The 23,091-nt window shown below is 34.0% G+C and overlaps 1 protein-coding gene across 1 annotated transcript in view; it reads right to left on the reverse strand.

The window, feature by feature from the left end:
- LRP1B (LDL receptor related protein 1B) overlaps window positions 1–23,091 on the reverse strand; it is a 1,933,320-nt gene that overhangs the window by 755,568 nt on the left and 1,154,661 nt on the right. The gene's annotated exons all lie outside the window — the stretch shown is intronic.

Genomic DNA, 23,091 nt, shown 5'->3' on the forward strand with positions numbered 1-23,091 from the left:
GTGTTATCAACTGTGTTTCATTTAATTTGTTTCTCATTTGCTAATGTGATCAGAACTCTACCCTTCTCTTCCACAAAAGGCACAGAGGAAACATTAGGTAAACAAATATAGTGGCAGTAACTTCTTGAGGACTTAGGATACACATACTTTTAATATGTTTTATATGAGTACATTTCAATGACTGAAAACCAAGGAGAATCACTTGATGAAGGACTGTTTAGACTCATTATACTGCAAGAAAAATAAATAGATGTCAATTCCCTGCACCAAGGGACTCAACCTCCTCCCAGTGAAGAACAGCTGGATGAAGCTCTATATTCGTGTGCTTCCAAGTAAAGTGTGTGCTTTAAAAGGGAAAGGCCATTTCTGAACATAGAGAGCCAAAGTAGGAAGGCTGGATCCAACTTTGCCTGAGTGATGTCAACATAATAAGTTGAAAGTAAGAAAACAAACACAAACAAAAAACTAATTAAATTTAGTTTAGTTGGTATCATACAGTTATAGATTTTGAAAGTGTAAATTCTAAGTTAAAAAATAAAGCAGCTGCATAGCACAGGGAGATCAGCTAGGTGGTTTATGACCACCTAGAGTGGTGGGATAGGGAAAGTGGGAGGGAGGGAGATGCAAGAGGGAAGACATATGGGAACATATGTATATGTATAACTGATTCACTTTGTTACAAAGCAGAAACTAACACACCATTGTAAAGCAATTATACTCCAATAAAGATGTTAAAAAAAAAAACCCCAAAAAATTCCCCTGAAAATCAACAACAGCAAAGAACTGGACATCAAAGTAAAATTTTACTTAATTAAATCAAAAGACCTCCTTTCCTAACCCTTAGATAACCATGACAACAAAAATTAAAAAGCAAAACATAGAATTCGCACAGAAAACAATTCTAAAAGGAGATCACTAGCCAATTCAAAGGATTGGTAAATTCAGCAGACAATTTTGTCATAATAAGATCAGATAATCAAGACTGATTGCAAGAAAAAAAGAAAGAAAAAAGGTAGTAATAATAAGAGAAAAGATAACTGCAAACAGTTCATCCAAGGAATTCAGAGCAGCTTACTAATATTTCCCAGGAGAAAGATTTTCATATGGTGAAAGTAATTCACGTAGAGTTTACATGATTTGTTCAATATCAGAACTTTTATCTCCCAAGACAATATTCATGGAATCATAAATCCTCACACACACAACCTATTTAATAGACATTAAAAAATAGAAAAAGGAGAATGAAAAACCTCCATCATTTCACTGGCATAAAGGCAGAAGAAAAGGACACATGGAGACAGAACTGTGGCCCATATTCTTTATTATTGTTCCTCTCATAGGTGGAGCCAGTCACTTTGTGGCAAACACTTGGTTTTCTCTCTAAGACAAGTGATGTAGAATCATAGCCTATATTTGATGGCAGGGGGACCAGCAATATTTTCAAGTTTTATTTTGTAGCTTGTCTCAGAGCTACCAAGGGGGAGGAGCAGCTAAGCTCAGGCTGCCCAAACTCCTTCAGCCAAACCTGTTCACCTCTTACCTATCTACACAATTATTTATCTACCTATAGTTTTAATTTTGGAGTTTTGAGTACTATTTTATTTGGAGAAAAATATATGAATAATAACAATATATTTCTTTGCTCAAAAAAAAGAAAGAAAACCATTGATTATATCCAATTATTTCATCCCTAAAGAAATTGAGAGCATGAAAGTTAGACTTGCCTAAAGTTATATGTATTTCCTTAATGGAAAATAGGTCTTTAGAATTCAGTTCACCAAACTCTTCATCTATCACTGTATTTATAACAACCTCGTACCAATTTCCTACCTTACTTTCATTTACCATCCATGAATTACCTATTATTTTACTCTACCCATATTTTTACTCTACCCATATGTATTTTCAACTTAAAGGTCAACTATTTCCCATAAAATGTTTCATTGTATAAAGGAGAACTTCCTTGTGTCTAGCAGAAATAAGTCCCTAAATACTTTCACTTCTTTAGCATTTGGTTCACAAGTTTTTGTCCCTACCAGTCACTATTTCATAATGTTGGAAATTTCAATCATTTTGAATCTTGATCTTTTCTTTAAATTCTATAATACTATCAACTTTTGATTTATTTTTATAGGGCAGATCATACCAAGATTTACCCAATCATTTTTGTCATACTTCTTTAGGCCTTTTTTTGGTTTGTTTTTCTTTTAAGTTTTTAAACACAGTCCTGACCCAGGTACTCATTCCATAGAGCCTTAAAGGCTAAATCATGGGGCTCACACATGCATGGGCAGTTTGCTCCCTACACCTTCTCTCCATCATCAGGCCCTCTCGACTGTTGGATAAGGCTGACCTCACCCGTCATGCTGTCTTCCTTGGGCAAGTGGTTCCCTGCACTGCACCATTTATAAGAAAATTTGAATGGTAGTTACCATCGGACCCCATATGGCCTTGCTCTCCTCATGGGACTTGGGCCTATTTGGCAGTCATGCTTCCCAGGTTTTCCCTCAAGTCCTCTTCTGGATCATTTCTTTTTTAAGAGGACTTTACAAAGTAACTCCAGGTAGTGGTTCCACTCGAAAACTATGTTATTGAGTATTTTCTTAGTACTTCAACCAATGAAGTACACTAGTGAAGGTATTTTCAGGAAATAAGAATTTTAAATGACATTGCTATAAGTCCTATAGAATTTTTGCATTTTCCCTTAAAAACCATGGCATTTTAAAATTAAAAGTCTATATCAACACATATTTTTGGCAAATCACTAGTAACTAGAATAGTAAAATGCAAGCAAATTAATTTTGCGTGATCCTGTCAAAGACCTATTTCGTATATTATCCCCAAAATAATATTTCAAATTTAAATCGGAGGTTAAAATATTCACCCTTGTTCTTAAAATGGTGAAACAATGATTTACCTTTGGAGCCTGTAAGAACTCTCCCTATCATGTAGCTGAGCTGCGAAAAGAGTCAGCCAGGGTGATCAGCAGTGATATTCAGTGAACAGACTGCAAGTGATATAGCCATTTTTAATATTGGTAACTTACGCAATGACAATATAAATTGCTATTATTTCATAAATAACATGTAGGGAAAGTAGTGGCTTCATACCAGATCAGGTTGACATGGCATCCTTGACTACCTGCTTCTTCTTAAAAAGCAATTTCTTTTCTTTTTTTTTTTTTTGTGGTATGCAGGCCTCCCTCTGCTGTGGCCTCTCCTGTTGCGGAGCACAGGCTCCGGACGCGCAGGCTCAGCGGCCATGGCTCACGGGCCCAGCCGCTCCGCGGCATGTGGGATCCTCCCAGACCGGGGCGCGAACCCGGTTTCCCTGCATCGGCAGGCGGACGCGCAACCACTGCGCCACCAGGGAAGCCCAAAAAGCAATTTCTTTGCGTGAATTTACCTTTGAGTATATCCATCTGAGGTACTGGCATAATATCAACAATGGAAATGATTCTAAAACTGAATAAATCTTTACTAAATTTTATGATTACCAAACCCATTTATTGAGATATGAATTTTAGAATAAGTGTAACTTTTTGAAGCCAAAAAATGTGATGAGAGCCTAAATATGATTCAAAGATAGAAGTGATAAGGAGGCAATAACTGATATGCAGATATAGAAGACTATATCAACAGCCATGCATGTAGCAACTCAACAAATACTCAGACATATAAGAGAAAGCACTCAAAAGAGAAATGAAAATGCCCAAGGCATAATTTAATCAATATTCCTAAGTATTTTTTTTAACTTGACAAGATAATGAAAACTTATGTTAATCTTTCAAGAGTCAACATGAATTTTGTCAAAAAAGTGTTCTCCTCCTTAGATAAATAAGTGCTTAATGTTTAGAAGATGTACAGTAGACATGAATAGAGACTTTATATGAAGAATCAACATAAGTTATGATTAAAATGAGTAAGCAACTAAATGCAATGTGTAAGATATGATGAGATCTAATTTTTTAAAATAGCATTACATCTTTAGGCATCTATAACAGGTTAATTTACATTTTAAAATCTCTTTTCTATAAACTTTGGAACATAATAGCCAACATCATAAGTTTTATTACGAAAAAAAAATCCCCCCAGGCATTTGGAAACTCCTGAAATTTGGCAATACAGGCATACCTCAATACAGGAGATGTTGCAGGTTTGGTTTCAGACAACCTCAAATAAACCAAATTTTCAATAAAGTGAGTCACATGAATTTTTGGTTTCCCGATGCATATACAAGTATGTTTACACTATACTTTAGTCTATTAAGTGTGCAATAGCATTATGTCTAAAAAACATACATACCTTAATTAATAAATACTTTATTGCTAAAAAATGCTAACCATCATCTGACAACACACAAGCTTTCAATTTGTAAAAACCACAATATCTATGAAGTGCAATAAAGCGAAACACAATTAAATGAGGTGTACCATTGGTTGAGAAATTTCCCATGTGACGTTTAAGATTCTATCCACTTCTTAGATTCTAAGTCTAAAAACCAGGCAGCCAAAAAAGGAATCTGGAAATTAGCTCTGTAAAGGTAAAAACTTTCAAAATGAATAAAATAATTGAAAATTCAGTGTATCTTCACTAAGAAAATGAGAGCCATACATCTTCTGCCCACAGTAAATACAACATATATACATGTGTAAAAAATTAATAAATAGGAACCTCAATTAAATAGAGTTGGGAGACCAGAAGGGGGAGCTCTCACACCCTGGGATGATAGCAGAGCCCAACAGGAAGAAGAAAGACTCCTTTTCTTTCCTGGCAATGAAAAGTCATGAACTCTGTTTCTATACGTCTCCCATCTTCCTTTTCCCCTCTATAAAAGTGTTCTCCTCCCTTTATGGGGCTTTGCATGTGGCTGACCATGGTTGCAGACCCTGAATTGCAATACTCTGCTTATTCTGAATAAATCCATCTTTACTGGAGAAATATCTGGCAGTCTATTTGTTTTAGGTCAACATATGCATATAATGGATATGTGTTCTTAAGCAACTACACCTCATTTCTGATTCATTTTTAACATAATACTTAGTTACATCATTTCTCTTGGAAACCTTGTTGTCTGAGTTTATAGGACCAATAGGTAAATTCTACAGAGAAAAAAAAAATTGGGAACTAGAAGAAAGCATAGGGCAAATCACTAAAAAGAATGAATGCATTAATTTAATGGACACATGCAGCAGAGTAAGGTCACTAATGATTCATTTTTATTTCCTTATTGGTAAATCACACAGCCTCTCTGGTCACAGACTCCTGGTTTGTAACATGATCTCTTGAGTCCTTTAAGTCCTAAAGATCAAGAAGTCAGAAGAAGCATTATCTGGAAATGCACAACACTCTAAAAGAATTTAGTGTGGAACAAATAGGGCTCATCACCTGAATAACTCCTGGGATTATCACACCATTCCTATAAAACACAGTAACTGAATTTCAGATACATGAAAGAACTAACAAATAAAGAAATGTTAAAATTATCTTGGGCTTTTCTCTGCTTAATAATGCAGTCAAATGTAAAATACATTTTAGAAAGAGTTCCATCAAAAAAGTTTAATATAGGCTGCCACCCATTTTTCACTAATGTTGGAAAATACTGTGTCCTTAACTCCTTAGTGTCCTATAACCAGTATCTGATGATGATAGAGAAATGAGATCTAACGACAATACATATTTTTCTCCTAACAAATAAAACAAAAACTTTTTAAAGCAAACGTAACACTTTCCCTGTTCTTCCATGTTAGTGTTAATTTTAAAGTTGAAAATAGAATCCAATATTTCAGTTTGTTTCTGGATACTTGTTCTGTTAAAATATCATTATGAAATCTTATATTTGATAAAGACTTAAATGTTATACATAATCTTTTCTTTCTTGATTTTGCATAAATATTCTTTGACTTTTGATCTTCCTTGAGACACAAAGATCCAAAGTCAAAGAATATTTATCATGTTAAAACTACAGCAAGGAAAAGAAAACTGTATTTTATTTCTATAGTTACTTCAACCTCATAGAATATATAATATGGATTAATGGACTGTTAAAAAATCTTCCATTGTTGCAGGTAGTATGCTCAATTTATCTATTATATCTTTCACGTAAAATTTATTGCCAGGTTACATGTAGGCTATTGTGTAAATGGCAACAATCTTCTCTTTCTCTAAAGGGTAATCATGGTTGGTATGGTACTTATATTTATCTAATATACAAAGCTTAGAGAAATGTTTCCCAGTGAGGTAGATTTCAGATCCAATTTATGTTTTTTTCCTGTCTCTAATACAGGATTTTCCTAGTTATTCCTCTTCCTTCGCCCCAATATGAATACTAATAAGTAACTTACTGAAGTTTCAAAATACAGTTATCACAGGTTTGTTTGAGAGCATATATTACACATCCTATATATATGCAATTTTTTTTTTTTTTTTTTTTTTTTTTTTTGTGGTATGCGGGCCTCTCACTGTTGTGGCCTCTCCCGTTGCGGAGCACAGGCTCTGGAAGCGCAGGCTCAGCGGCCATGGCTCATGGGCCCAGCCGCTCCACGGCATGTGGGATCTTCCTGGACTGGGGCACGAACCCGTGTCCCCTGCATCGGCAGGCGGACTCTCAACCACTGTGCCACCAGGGAAGCCCCATCCTATATATATGAATTTGACCTTCATGATTAAGTGTGTGGAAAATGTATAGAAGATTCAAGTTAAAATAAACGTTAAGAATAATAAAGGAGTCTGTGGTTAGGAAAGTGTTATATAAACATGAAAGAGACAATAATACTCACATTATATATTACTATTTATTGAGAAGAGGTACTAGGCTAGCCACATATACATTATTTATACTCTTCACAACAGCCCTGCAATTGTTACTACTAACCCAAATTTGCAGAAGAAAACAGTATAACTTGCCTAAGGATACACTGCATAACCAGCAAGTGTCAGAGTAAAATGTGAATACTAGTCCAAAATATATTATTTTTTCACTATACCCTGCTGATCATACCAATACCCTTAAAAATTATATCACAGAAATATTGGGGTAAAGATGAAAAATTTAATTGTTTTTTCTGTGGTTTATGTCTTCTATTTATACTCCAATTCTGATTTTTAGCTACTCCAAAGCATATAATTAAATTATAGTTATGGAAAATACCAGTACTTCATAAGATTATAGCAATTATAGGACTATAGCCTGTGAGAAAATATATAACATTTCTAGTTACTGATGCTACTTGTGGCTCCAGAGAATTGGTACTTATATATAGGACAGACTTCCAAAGATCCAATAGAGTAAATATACTTCAGAGAAAAATGTAAGAGAACAGTGTACCCCAAATCGTCTTCATTTTGCTGCTCTTTCATTGTTGTTACATAAAAACCTCATTTTATATCTCACATATGATGCCATGTATAAAGAATATAAACTTTATAGGTAGGCAAACCTGAGTTCAAATCCTGGTTTTATCACTAACTAATGTGTGACCTTGGACAGTTACTTAATACTCCTGACCCAGGTTCCAACTCTATGAAACAGAGTAGAAAACTACTGCAAAGGTTCAAGATATTCATTCAAGATATTTTACTGAAAACTTTAAACCAGACAGAGTTCGTAGAGATACATCACCTAGAATGAATGAATGAATGAATGAATGAATAGAATAGTACTAGGCACTGGGAATACAATTTTCAGCATTTTCTTTTCTCAGAATGCTTATAATCTGGTAGGAAAAACATTTGTAATATAATTAAACAAGTAACTTTAATAAATCTCTGATAAATGCTACAATATAGGCAGTACAAAGTGTTATTGCAACACACAACATATGCACCTAAACTAATCTTAGATATTGTGCCCCAGAGGAAGTGTTGTACAAGATGATACAAATGATAGATTCAGGTTAAATCAGATAAACAGGAGGAAAATGAGTGCTTTTAGAATATTCCAGAAAGATGGCATTTCTGAAGGCCCAGAAGTCAGAGTATATAAAATGTCTGAGAAACTGTAAGAATTTCAGAATGGCTACAATAGGGTGTAAGACAGAAGTAGTGAAATTTTAGGAGCTGTAAATAGACTTGAGAGACATTCAGAAATGATCACTATTGGGACTTCCTTGGTGGTGCAGTTGTTGAGAATCTGCCTGCCAATGCAGGGGACACAGAGTTGAGCCCTGGTCTGGGAAGATCCCACATGCCACGGAGCAACTAAGCCCGTGTGCCACAACTGTTGAGCCTGTGCTCTAGAGCTTGCGAGCCACAACCACTGAGCCCGCGTGCCACAACCACTGAGCCCGCGTGCCACAACTACTGAAGCTCGCGTGCCTAGAGCCCAAGCTCTGCCAAAAGAGAAGCCACCGCAATGAGAAGCCCGCACACCGCAGTGAAGAGTAGCCCCTGCTCGCCGCAACTAGAGAAAGCCCGCATGCAGCAACTAAGACCCAACAACGAAGACCCAAATGCAGCCAAAAATAAATAAATTAATTAATTAAAAGAAAAAGAGAAATGATCACTATTGATATAACAAAGCCTTGGAAGTCAAAGGAACACCCAGGGAGTATATTAAAAATGAGACTGAGAACTGGAAAAAATTACTGAATAGTTCTGGCAACATGGTAGACAAATGAGAAATGCTACATAAAATAGCAACCAAACATTTTAACACATAGGTGAATATGTAAGAAAATAATATAAATTTTCCAAGTCCAGAAATGAAAATGGTTCAGAAAACTAGAATAGTTAGTGAACTATAACTTTTGTGTGTGTGTGTGTGCATGTGCATGTGTGTTATTTTGCTCGCAAAGGCAGTAGAAGAATGATAGAATGATAATGTAGACGCTTGGGTTTTAATTTCAACATCAGACATGTGACAATTCTTTACTTCCACACAAGGTATGAATCCTAATAGAGACCTTTGATTCTCAGTGTGGAACGGTGAATGAGATAACATTCCTTCCAGCACAAAGAGATGTTCCAGCCTGGACTGTAAGTGGAAAAACATATACAGTCTCCCCTGGACATGTATAATTATGAGACTGCATCTTAAGTTCTAGTTTCTATAGTTCAGGAAAACTCAAGTTACAAAAATCAAGGTAAAAATTAATTCAGGGCATATAATATTTCTGAGGCTTGTCCAAGTACTCAGAGGAGCTGATCCCAAGACAGGTCTCATAAGACTTCCACAGGGCTGAAAAACATAGAAGATAGGCTCAAAATTATAAAAAAATAAAATAAAAAAGGCAAAAGAAAAAAAATCTGGTTAGTGAAATTCAGCAGATCCAACAAATGGCAGAATTAGATCCACAAGCTCTTCAGATATTTTAAAAATATGTGATACAGATTAGATTGAAATATGATAGGTACTATAAAATAGGGAAGTCAAAATTTATTTTAAAAAGAAAGACAAAAATTTAAAAAAATGTAAAAAAACATCATGAGAAAAAAACTTAGGCAGACTTGAAAAGCAACCAAATAGAGCATTTAGAAATGTAAATCACAGCCTTGGAATACAAACTGCATGAACTAGTTAAATTACAAATTAGTATACTTGAAGAAACAATTACTAAACTGGAAAATAGATCTGAAGAAATTTCCATGGCTGCAGTTCAAAGATTAAAAATAATGTGGGGGCTTCCCTGGTGGCGCAGTGGTTGAGAGTCCGCCTGCCGATGCAGGGGACACGGGTTCATGCCCCGGTCCAGGAAGATCCCACACGCCGCGGAGCGGCTGGGCCCATGAGCCACGGCCGCTGGGCCTGCGCGTCCGGAGCCTGTGCTCCGCAACGGGAGAGTCCACAACAGTGAGAGGCCCGTGTAACGCAAAATAAATAAATAAATAAAAATAAAAATAATGTGGAAGGGATTAAGAATCATGGAGGACACACTAAAACGATCAAACACTAACCTAACAGTTCCAAAAACAGTGAAGAGAGAAAATGGAGATAGGTGATATTTGAAAAGATACTTCTTTAGAATTTCCCAGAATTCATGAGAGATATGATTTTAGATTCAAGCACCACAATCTATCTTGAGATAAGTAAAAATAAATTTATGTATAGAAACACTTCAGTAGAAGATCAGAACGCCAAGAGGAAATTTATAAAACTTAAATTAACCTGTAAACAATTTACAAAATTGAATCAGGAATGAAAAATGTACTCTTCTTCCCAAATAAAAAATAAGAAATGAGAACTTTTTAGAAAGCAATTTACTTCCTCTCCCAAAGAAAAAAAGGAAAGAATATTTGAAGGGTAGTCAGAGACAGAGGAATCAGAAAAATGTAGAAGGGAAACCAAGAAATATCTTGTCACGGAAGACAAGAGAAGAAAGTGTTTCAAGGAGAAACACAGCAGTGATGAAGGCTGCTCAGATAATCTTAAATACAAATTGAAGTGCCCTACCCAGATTAATTTTTTTCCTTGTTGAGCTTTCATGGAATGATCTGGGAAAGAAATAAGTTTCTATTTTCTAGTAGACTGAGTGGAAGATGCATACATAAATTTTCTTCAACTTTCCCAAGACACTGGACTGTGAGGACAGTGAGAATTAATATGATAGCTGAAGAGAATCAAGGGAGAGTTAGGTACTTATGCTGGTAGTAACCTTTTTTAAGAGGATGAAAGTTGAACATACATAAGTATAAAAGGAAAGAAGCCAGTGAGTGAGACTAAAAATACAGGAAAGGATAAAAGTTACATTTTCTGTTTTTACACATTTTAGGGAAGCAGAAAAATTTTCAAAGAATGGACTCATATCTAACAGTGATGGACTTCCCTGGCAATTAAAATAATTGGTACTAAAGTGAGTCTATATTCAATTCAATCCTAAGGTTAATAACAGTGACTTTAGATTTTTCAACCCAAGAAATAATTTTAAAAAGTAATAGCTTTAGTAAATTAGAAATGCCCAATGAAATGTGGCAGATGAAATAAACAATCGATTTATAGTTTATATCAAAACCCAAAACATACAAGAAGTGGGTATCTCAAGTAAATTAATTTGGGTATGTATTTTAAGACTATATTTCAGGAAATGTTACTCATGTGCATGTGTGTGTATGTGTGTGTGTACATATAATACCATATCCTCCAAGAGAAAAAGAATAAAACAAATTTTATTTTGAAATATTATAGAAATTCTGAAAGTTATAATTATGTGACATTTTACATATTTGTCTCATTCTAATTCATACTCTGGGATTGGTAATTTTAGCACTGTGTGGGCACAAGAAATAAACTCTTCAGTGCCATGAAATAGTAGTAAGGTTGCTTGGGATACTTTTTTCTGTTTTATTTTTAGCATATAAAAATTTAGCAAATTATTAATGAGTAATTTTCATCAACTTGCTTATACATATTGATTTTTCATGCAAACAGTATACTTTGGGATTCCTTATTCCTAGCTCTATGGTTGATTGGTTGATACCCATTCACAATTCCGAAATCTTGGTTATGTTTGGACTACCCAGGCAATTTCCTTTTCTTTTATATACAAAAAACCATAATTTGAAAAGATACATACACTCCAATGTTCACTGTAGCACTATTTACAATAGCAAAGATATGGAATCAACCTAAATGTCCATCAATAGAGGAATGGATAAAGAAGATGTGGTACATATATACAATGGAATATTTCTCAGCCATAAATAAGAATGAAATAATGTCATTTGTAGCAACATGGATGGACCTATGGCTTGTCATACTGAGTGAAAGGCGAATATCATATGATATCTCTTATATGCGGAATCTAAAAAATGGGTACAAATGAACTTAGCTACAGAACAGAAATAGAGTTACAGATGTAGAAAACAAACTTATGGTTACCAGGGAATAAGGGGGGTAGGGATAAATTGGAAGACTGGGATTAACATATACACACTACTATATATATAAAATAGATAACTAATAAGGACCTACTGTATAGCACAGAGAACTCTACTCAATACTCTGTAATGGCCTATATTGGAAAGAATCTAAAAAAGAGTGGATATATGTATATGTGTAACTGATTTACTTTGCTGTACACCTGAAACTAACACAACATTTTAAATCAACTATACTCCAATAAAAATTAAAAAAAAAAAGGTAACGCACTCAAGGGGAAGAGAAGCAAATGACACTCCAAATGTATCATACAAGTAAGTATGATATCTCCAAGAATAGACAACCTTGGTTATTACATCAATACTGATTTAAGATATGATTATAAATGGTTTCTAAGAGCTCACTCTTGCTCATTCTATTTACAGACGCCCCCCCACCTTAAAAAGACACACATACACACACACACACACACACACACACACACACACACACACACAATATAAAAGTCACCAGGCAATCAAATTGTCATTGAGATTCATACTCGCAGATTCTGATTGCAAATGAGAAATCACAGGGTCATTATGTGCACAACAAAGAACATAACTGGAACTAGCACATTTCAAAAAATGTTTTCTGACACAGAACACATAAAACCACTAAATATAACAGAGAAAAAAGTGCACTCAATGGGAAAAGTTCCCATTCTCTTGGGAATTACAGGGGTTAAATCCAGGAGTAAAGCGGCAATATTAATGCTTGATGTCTTACATATCTATATCTATATCTATCTATCTATCTATCTATCTATACTAGTGTACACTTACAGTAACCAGTGTCCTTGTCCTTATTTGTTAGCTGACTACCAAAAGAATTAGTCAGGGGTCCAAATATTTTATTGTACCTACATATATGACTATTTATATATGAAATTACATATATCTATTGCTAACATTCAAATATACATTTTAAACTTTTAACAAGGTACATAATTGTAAATCATTTTAAATTCATAGTTTATGTAAGTCTATATGATATGTAAACCCATATTTTAAATCGTCTTATAGAATGAGATCAGCATTGATGTTAATCATTGCATGGAATTAAGGAAAAGGGGGAATTAGTATTACCAACTAACCAATGGAAGAGTGGTACAACTAACTACCCAAACACTGTATTTGGTGTTATATGTGGTTCCTATTTAATCCTCATGACTATAAAACTACTACTATGAGATAGTTTTTATTATTGCCATTTTACATGTAAAAGAAAAAACATTTCAGAGAAATTAGCTTTTAGTTTTTAAGTTATCCTTAAACAGGAAAAAATATAAATATACAGAGAATATTAAAAAAATTAATAAGCTTGAGTAATATCATCTATCCATCTATCAGTCTGTCTATCCATCTATATGTCAAAAGAAATCTACAGCAACCTATAAAAATACAGATTTTTCTTCTGTTCACAAGGGAATTCTACAAAAACAATAAATTCCCAGGCCATAAAGCAAGTCTCAATAGTTTCCGAAGAAGAAATATTATACCAGACATTTTCTCATGCAACAATTACATTACAATCATTTTTATTAAACTGAAGAAAATCACAAATGATTGATATATAGTCTTCCATATATTTATGGAAGCTGACCAATAAGCAATATTTTACTAATCAAATTTTGAAAATTATATACCATTCTAAATGTCTATTAAAAATGAGAATTTTACTTTCTTTTAGTACTCCACACTTTCCCTTTCCCACTCTCTCAATATAGTTTCTCATTGGTTTTAACTACATCATGAGGTAACAACTTCTTATATTATTATGACAACACATTATTTTCTAAAGTTGTACAACTTTAATTTACTTGTACAGCTTTAATTTAAAACTAACTTACAGAATATTCTAGTTCAGAGGAAGCCAAAAGACAAGTATAATTTTGGGAAATCAAGAAATAGTGGTTAAACATTTTACTGAAAAAATGGAAATGGTAACCAGAAAACTTGGCTAAGAGTTAAAAACGGTTGCCACTGGAGTTGGTGAAAAGGGTGAGGTAAAGTAACTACTAGTTTTTTTGGTTTTATATATTATCTGAGTTTTTAAAGCTAAATGTGTGTCTACACACACACACAAATATACGTAGTTATACACAAAACAGTGATAGAGATGGACTAGATTATGGACATATATTGAACCTATAATTTCAGTACCATATAAGGACACAGTACTCCTGTGTAAGAATTTATACATATTAAAGAAGAGGATATGTATAAATTTTTGCTAATAAAAATGCATCAATATTTAGAAAATTCACACATAAGTACATCAGGTAAAAATGTCATTAGCTTCTTATTTCTTTCAGAGCACTTGTCATAGTTTTTAATTATTTTATTTGTCTTTTTGCTGATTGAGGTATGTTCTTTTTTTTTTTCTTCTCTCCCCTAACCTATAACAGAAACTCTGCCTTTTGTCTTCTCTTATGACCCAGGCATCTAGAACATAGTAGGTGAGAACACCTGACTTGGTGAACTCTAGAGAACAGAAAAGTTGATGTCACAATATTTGGAGAGCAGATCAATAAAGGATGAGGCTCTGAAAAGGATGCTGGCTCAGGAGGATCTGAAAGGATGCTGAGGCTCTGAAAAGGATGCTGGCTCTGAAAAGGATGCTGGCTCAGGAGGACTCGCAGAAGTTACATCCTGACTGCTTTCTGGCAGAGTACCCGGGGGTAGGGTCCCAACTTCAGTCACCTATGATCTGCTCAAATGCTAGAAAAGATCTTATCATAGCAATGAACAGCAACTTGTGATTCAAATATTGGCATATGTACATAGCTTTCTGTTTGCAGAATGCCAACTCAGCATTATAGAAACGATGTTTCCTGGATCAATATAGGACTTCAATCTGACATCTTTCAAAACACTAAATTTAATATTAGAAAATGAGGATTTGGAAATATTGCTATTTTCTGAACTAATTTCAATTGGGCCAACTCCAACTCCAGTTGAAAATATATATTTCCATTTGAGAATATCTATCTATCTATCTATCTATCTATCTATTCTCATTTGAGAATAGAAAATTATTTGAAAGGAAGAAAAAAGAAATCTATAATCTTCTATTGGATGACTACTAGATACTAGATACCAAGTACTATCTAGATTTTGCATATATTATCGCATTTGATTCTGATTATACATTTATATATATGTTTGAGTATATGCATATGTGTGTATATGTGTGTGCATATATATATGTGTGTGTGTGTGTGTATATATATATATATATATAAATATATATATATACAATGTGTGTATAACCAATGAGGAAATCGATGCTGCTGAAATCTCTGAAGAATTCATGTTTACTTTTGACAGAAATTTAAAGGCCTGCGTTTCTGTCAGCACCATAGAGGCAGTTATAATTATTATTGCCCAGTGGCTAATGAGCCAGCAAATTACTTCTGTTAGTGCAGAGCTCTAGATACAAAGGAAAAGCAAGAGAATTGGAGGATTGGAGGAATATTATAGAGAGATTTGGTGAGAAGTTAACCAGGAGGCAGGGACTAAATTAATAGGTATTAGGAGGGCATTTCAGAAACCTGGATGCATATTAGAATTACCTGTTCAGCTTTTAAAACTACCTACACCTGAGCCCCCATTATAATTCAATTGGTGGTATAGGGCATAATAAAGTTCCCCAGATGTAATGGACTGAATTGTATGGATCAAAAAGATATGTCCAATCCTAAACACTAGTACATATGATTGTGACCTTATTTAGAAATAGAGTCTTTGCACATGTAATTAAGGATCTTGATATGAGATCAGCCTAGATTAAGGCTGGGACTTAAATCCAATGACTGGTGTCCTTATAGGAGAAAGAGAAAGAGACACAGGGAAGAATCTGTGAAGATGGAGACAAGAGATTAGAGTTATGCTGGAACAGCCAAGGAGAGCCAGGAGCCAACAGAAGTTGAAAGAGGAAAGAAAGGATTCCCTTGAAAGGAGGCTCTGCTGACACCTTGATTTTGGACTTCTGGCCTCCAAAGTTGTGAGAGAATAAATTTGTTGTTTTAAGCCATTATGTTTGTGATAATTCATTGCAGTAGCACTATCAAATTCTTATTTGTGGAGAATTTGAAATCACAGAGTTTATATTCTCCAGTCTTGTCTTGGGATAAGAATCACATGAGGTGATTTTCCCAAAATACAGATTCCTGGACTCTACGCAAGACCTATTGAATGGGGAATCTTTGCGGAAGATAGGTAGAAACCTGGGGATCTTTATCAGTAATATGTACCCAAGGTGATTCATATTCTCAAGGAAGAATTTGGAGAAATGCTGAGTTAGGTAAAGGAACTAAAAGCTGTTTCTAATTATTTCTGCCTGTGCCTTTTAATATACTCCATCAAGGTTTGCTTAACCTCCTCCCCCTTTTCTGCATACAGAGCCTTATTAGTCAAGTATGTGGAAAAAAGGGAATCATAAGCCGAGACAAATCCAAAAGCATGTCGCATGCCTAATAATAACGGGAAGACAACTTAACAGAAGCTTGCATAACATTTCTAAACAAAAATAATAAGAATGTTTAAATATAAATGTATGGAACAAGAAAAAAACAGAACAAGACCATCTGGGATACAAAGCATACATTTGAAGGACACAGGCAGGAAAAAGAACTTTTCCATTTCTTTGGTTTCCATCATTTTAATAAAAGTAATTATTGCCAGATTGGAGAGTAAAGAACAAACAAGAATGAGAGGAAATTAAAGCTCTAAGTCCAAGAAATGAGAAAAATATAATACCTAATTTCTAAAAATGGTTATCATCATATTGAGACAAGTTATCAAACAAGTAATAAAACAGCAAACATTTTTAATCTCAGAATATTGACAGTCTTTTTGAAATAAGTGGAAGATGGGAAAGAGGAATGAAAACTGGAAAATGGTAAATAATATTGTCCCAATTCCAAAAATGAGTGACAATTTGCAAACTATAGAGAGGTGAAGTTTACACAAATCTCTGACTATAATTTTAGAATGAATTTGTTAAAACATTTTTGCCAGCATTTTTAAAGAAACTGTTTTCTCATGAGTAAAATAAAATTAACTCATGTCAAACTAACTTTAATTATTTGCTGATACAACTTTCAGGTAAGTATATATCATGAGAATTCTATAAACAGAGTGTCCTGTCTTTTTAGCAAAATTTTTGAGAAGTCTTGTGATGATAAATGAAAGTATCATGCATGCAAGATGAGATGACAGTAAATTTAAGTGGATGAGTACTTGATTAAAAATTGTATCCACAGAGTTTTAATTATTGGATCAGTTTTCCCCAGGATGTTTTTAATTGCTTTCCAAAAGGTTCATGTCTTTGTCACTATGGTTTGGTTACAGCCTTAAAAGTTATGCTTATCAAATCTCTGAATTACACAAAACTGGAAGACATCATTAGCATTACGGATTCAAAATTACAAAATTGGATGAAGGGTTAAGAGTCATCAGAGAAGAGAGGTCTAAGAGTGACAGTATGAAATGGAAAGGACCTTACCCATGCACATATTTTAAAATATGTAGGTAAGGAAGAATCAGAAGACTATCAAAATAAAATGTAAAAGAATGTTGAAATGTAAATATTAGAAGTACCCCAAAGGAGTGATCTAGTCTATATGAAAAGCTTAGATATTTTAATTGACTGGGAGCCCCACATGTGAGTTACATGATAAAGCTGCCATCTAAGACTATCTTAACAGAAGCCTAGAATCTATATTACTGAAGGTAATAAGCCCACTATATTCTGTTGTAAAAATACCACATATGAGATACTATGTTCTGTTCAATTCTAGGCCATGACTTTTTTAAAAAGTTGCAGTAAAAACACATAAAATTTACCATTTTAACCATTTTTATGTATACAGTTCAGTAGTATTAACTATATAGTGATAATTATATTCACATTGTTGTGCAACAGATCTCTAGAATTTTTCATCTTGCAAAACTGAAACTCTGTACCAATTGAACATCAACTGCCTGTTTTAGGGCATTAATTTTACTAAGGTCATTAAAAATCCATGCATATGCATAATAGGGCAATGGGTAGGGAAAGAGCCCACAAATGTTCGTGTAAGAAAATTTGAAGGAAGTGTTGTGTTTAACTTAGAAAAGAGAAAGTCTAGGTTGACATCATGGTGCCTTTGGTTATCTAAAGAGTGATCCTGTGGACAAAGTTACAGATTCAGACTGTGTAGCTTCATGAGAGACTCCATGAGAATCACTCATGACAATTTGGGGGTGTATTAAGAAAAGAGAACTGACTGTATTTGCTCAAGAGGTAGACTGACCATTTTACCCTGTCTAGAGAAGAAGGAAAAAAAATGGACAGTAGTGGCAGGTCTAAGAGACGGGTCATTAGTAGAGCAGCCTGCTCACATTTGGGAGATGAAAAAGAAAGTGGACCCAGCAAAAGATAGCAAAACTTCTTTTGTCATACTGGTAATGCAACCAAGAACATGCCCACCAAGCAAAGGAAATTCTAGCAACTTAAGACCATGAGGTATACCATCTGTGATGAGGATAAAAGAGATCTAGGTCTAGATGTGAGGGAACTCTGAAGAAGGGAAAAGAAGAGAAAACAGAGAAAAAAGAGAAAGTTCAAGGAACTCTGAAGGGGGGTGACACCTCAGGTCTCTCAGAAAATCTCACATAAGAGCCTCTCAAGAGAGCTGCATTTTTCATGTGTTAGAGGGCTATGACATGCAGAGACGCAGAGAGAAGATTATCAGCTAGACTTACTTAAAAAAATGTTACCTATCTCCTCCATCTTTCCCCTCTTCCTGAAGAGCTAAGGCTAGTAAAGGGAGGAGAAGTAGACAGTGAAAAAAACAGAACACATTCCCCTCTCATCCAAGGTCCTAAAACTTCAAGTCTAGCTGGCAATGGGGACGAGAAAACTTTGACTAAGATATAATACTGGAGTTTTAAAATGGGTTGAATCAAGTTATAGAAACGAAAAGTTACCAGAGTCACCGGGTCTGCCAGGATGCTACTAAAGAATGGCAAAGCAGTTCCTGACAATTATTATATTTTATCAATACTCCACTGGGTTAATAATTCCCATTAATTAAAATTGTTACACACATATCCAGTTTTTTCTTTGTATTATTCGTAATTAAACAAATAATAATACTATACTTAAAATCAGGAACTTTGTTTTTCTAATAATATAGTTGAAAATATCTTTGATACAATTTATGCTGATTTAACCAGGAAATGATTTCTTTTTGATAGCTCTCTCTCTCTCTTCTGTTTGTGTCTGATACTTGCCAATTCTCTTTCTGATATTCTTTGCTCCTTAATTAGGTAGAGTAAAATTACAAGTACACTTAAAGGTAAGATTCCAAGTACATGAGACAGAATTCTACTATCTTCAAAGATAAAAGATCCATAAGATGGAATAATATTAACTTTGCAAATCTTAGTGGATTTTTATTTATACCCCATTGAATTATGTTTCAATCTGTTAATTAACTTTAGGTATTTTCCAAAGTTAAATCTTTTGAACAGATCAGAAGTTACCAACTCACATCAAGACATATTTATTAAAAAATAATAATAAATGTAAGCTATATGGAGATACCTGGAAGACAGAACAACCCAAAGATTGTTAAACTAAATTTTTAAATAAACTATACTGTTCTTGACTATAAATTGTCCAAGGGGCAAAAATGCAAGTTTGTTTGAAATATTCTTATATTTAATCATGAAATATGCTTATATTTAATGCTGTAATTTGGAGATGGGAATGACATTTGTCTGGATAGTTGCTCCCACCATAAATTAATTCTGCATATATAAACATAATTATGTCATCAAGTATATGTTAGATAAAATCAAATATGAATGGTGGTTCCCTTAAGTCAGTGGTTCCTAAAGTGTGGTCTCTGGACTAGCAGCACGAGTATCTACATCAATTAGAAATTTGTAAGAAATGTAAATTCTTAGGTGCCACCCAAGACCTAGTGGATCAGAGACTCTGGAAATGGGGCCCAGCATTCTGTTTTTTAATGAGCCCTCCAGAGATTCCATGCTTGCTTAAGGGTGATAACTGGTGCCTTAAAGGTACTTGAACTTGAGTGTCTATTCATACCACTTGGCAAGCACTAAAAATACTGAATCTTGGGTCCTATCCCCAGAGATTCTTATTTAAGGAGCCTGGGGTGAGGCATGGGCAGGCGATTTTAAAGCTCCTCAAGTGATTCGTTAATTGACAACTAAAGTTAAGAACCAGTGCTAAATCCTATCCTTGAAATGAGATTGACCATTTAGTTCCTTGACATACTTCTAAGACAAGCTTCACAATTTTAACATTTCCTCTGTCATCTGTGGCATCAAATTACAGATTCTCCTTTCTGCACAGGTAACCTACTAAAAAAGTTAAAAGATTGTTTAAAGATTAAGAGAGAATACTCAAGGGCCTTCCTAATTATGTGTTTGCCCACATAGAATCTCAACCTAAAATGTGCAATTAATTTATAAAGACAAATGTAAGTAGAATGAATTAGGTTTGTAAACAGGTGATAGTGAATTCCACTGAAAATTTGACCCTCCGTTACAGTACCTTCAGCTCCTAATTACTACCAGAAACATTTCTAATCATAGGTTTCTCATGTTTTTAAAGCCAAATTTTAATATTCTTTTCAGTGTCAACAGTAGTTTTTAAACATAACAGAGGTGGTTCATGGAGCTGAAGTGTAAAAAAAAAAAAAAAAAAAATGATTGCAGTCTTCTAGTTGGATTAAATCTATGGGAACTTGGCTAACACCAAAAGGAAAAGTGAAATATGATCAGTCCAAATTTTACAATGATGCTTAATAAAACTGAAAATTAGCTAAATCTATATTATTTCTGGATTATTGCCAAGTAGAGTGACTGCTTTTTTATAAATGCAGTGAATTAAACAATTCACTTTTTTTTTTTGTGATTCTGTATTCAGTGCAGAGATAATTTCTGTTATGACAGAAATTCAGGCCATTCTCCCTTACAACTTTAAAAGTCAGACTGTGCCTACCAGAGCTTCACTATCAGCTTCTCTATTGACATAGATTTTGAGTTAAAATGACAATCTGAGAGATAAATGTGTGTTATGAAAGAGAGGAACATGTTTGGAGAGAAACATGTTTCTTATGTTGTAAAGAAGAAATGGTACTGAGACTAACCCATGTGGTTTACTGACATTCTCTAAAATTTCTATATTTCAGAACTATACTATTTGACAACTAAATTTCATAATGTGTACATATCCTGTGGTGTACTGGAGGCATCTTGTACCAGCTTGCAGAGCTGATTCTTAAATTTTCAAGGATTCTATGAGTCAGTTGTTAAGCACACAGCCATTATTTTAAATAATAATAAATATAAATTTATAATTAAATAACATTGCAAACAAGGGTAATTAATACTCAAGGTTCATAATTTTCTAATTATTTTGCTTTTGAAGTTATTTATGTCAATTTTATCTGTACCACAGAAATACTGTATATTGGTATACACATCTTTTCCCAATTCTACATTCAGAGAGTCATGTTGGCAACTTGATATTGGCATTGGTGGGAGTATTTACACCACAAAAATAGGCAAACACTAGATCAGGGCTCCTCTCCACTAGGAGATGTTGAAAGATTTACCAACACACCAATGAATAAAACTCACTATAGGTGGATGTGCATTTAAATAAAATATTTATGTATATGTATAATATAATGGCATTATCTGCCCCCTATTTGCACCCTGTCCTTGGCTCCCAAGCAAGGTCAACCTGAAATGGCTGAGTTTTAGTTTCAAGCACACTTAGATTCATGGTTTGGTCCTGCTATTTATTAGTTTTGTGATCTCACACATGTTACTCATGTCTCTAAGTTTTGATTCCCTTAACTGTAAAACGTGGACAGTAACATGTTTCTAATAGATTTGTTGTAAAGATTCAGTAAGAAAGTATGTGTCTGGACTCCCTCTGACCCTTTTTTCCCCTCACCTCATGAAAATTATGTTAGTTTGCTGGTATAATTATTTTTATTATTATTGAAATTTTAGGGTAATTTTTTTCTCCTTTGATTCAATTAAGTTATCATTAAAATAAAGAAAAAAGTCTTACTCTAGACCTGTTACTCAAATAAGTCAGCTCAAAGTCTTAATCGAAATTCTCTAAAGAGCTCATTATGTATTTTCCTAGTCTATATTGTTTTCATGGCATTTCTTATCTGACTTGGGACTTTGATTCCAGGGTTTCTCTGTATTTAATGTTTTCAGGTTTCTCATTACCTTTCTGGTATACTCTGGATGGAGATACTAAGAACAGAAAAGCATTTAAGGTTTTCTGAAAAATAGAGCTGTCTAGAAGCAGATCCAGACACATGATTGGTCTGGACATTGGAAAGAAGAGAGGATACACTGTTCAATCACAGGCTTTGGAAATTCTACATGTAAAATGTACAATTAATTGTATGATTCTCTATTGCTTTTTTTTTTGCAACACCTCTACTATCTTCTTTACAATGTCAACTGCCAATTAGTAATACTTACTTTATCTTTACTTTATCAGAGGCTATAAACTCAAATGTCTACAGGGACTTAGTCTAGTATAAAAAAACATTTAAAAAATAAAATTTTAGGTAAACAGAGAATGCATGCCCTAAATAGAGCCATTTAAATTGAAGGGTTACAAAAATGTCTTATTTCCCTACTGTTAGAAATATTATAACATGGGGTCAAATTATTAAAAATATATACCCAATTGTATTCTATTTTAATAATTGTGCTATGCATGTCTAACTTATGTTTCCCCATAGTAATTTTAAAAATCCATAGCCATGCCGGAAATAAAGTACAAGTCTTAGAAAACCTGGTTCATTCCTTTACTATGTTTCACTATACATTACTGAGACAAATGATAATACAACCTACTGATACATGGGTACAAATGGGGGTAATTAAATTTGCAACTTTATGTAATAATAAATATTTACTGTTTACAAAAGTAGGAGGATCAGTGGAAAGTGATTAGGAATTTTGTTCTTAACAAAAAATGTTTTAAACTAATAAAAATTTTGTCCTTCAGAATTATATGACTATAGAAATGAAACAAATGGTTTACCAACTATGTATTCTCAGCCTGTATAGTTTATTGCTCCAAGAGTATAACATATGCATACAAACAAGAAACATGTCCTCCTCATTTACTCCAAATGTCACTTGATGAGCTCTTCAGTTTGAAAAATTTAAT

Source organism: Physeter macrocephalus, chromosome 2 (genome assembly GCF_002837175.3).
Source record: "Physeter macrocephalus isolate SW-GA chromosome 2, ASM283717v5, whole genome shotgun sequence".
Classification (NCBI taxonomy): domain Eukaryota; kingdom Metazoa; phylum Chordata; class Mammalia; order Artiodactyla; family Physeteridae; genus Physeter; species Physeter macrocephalus.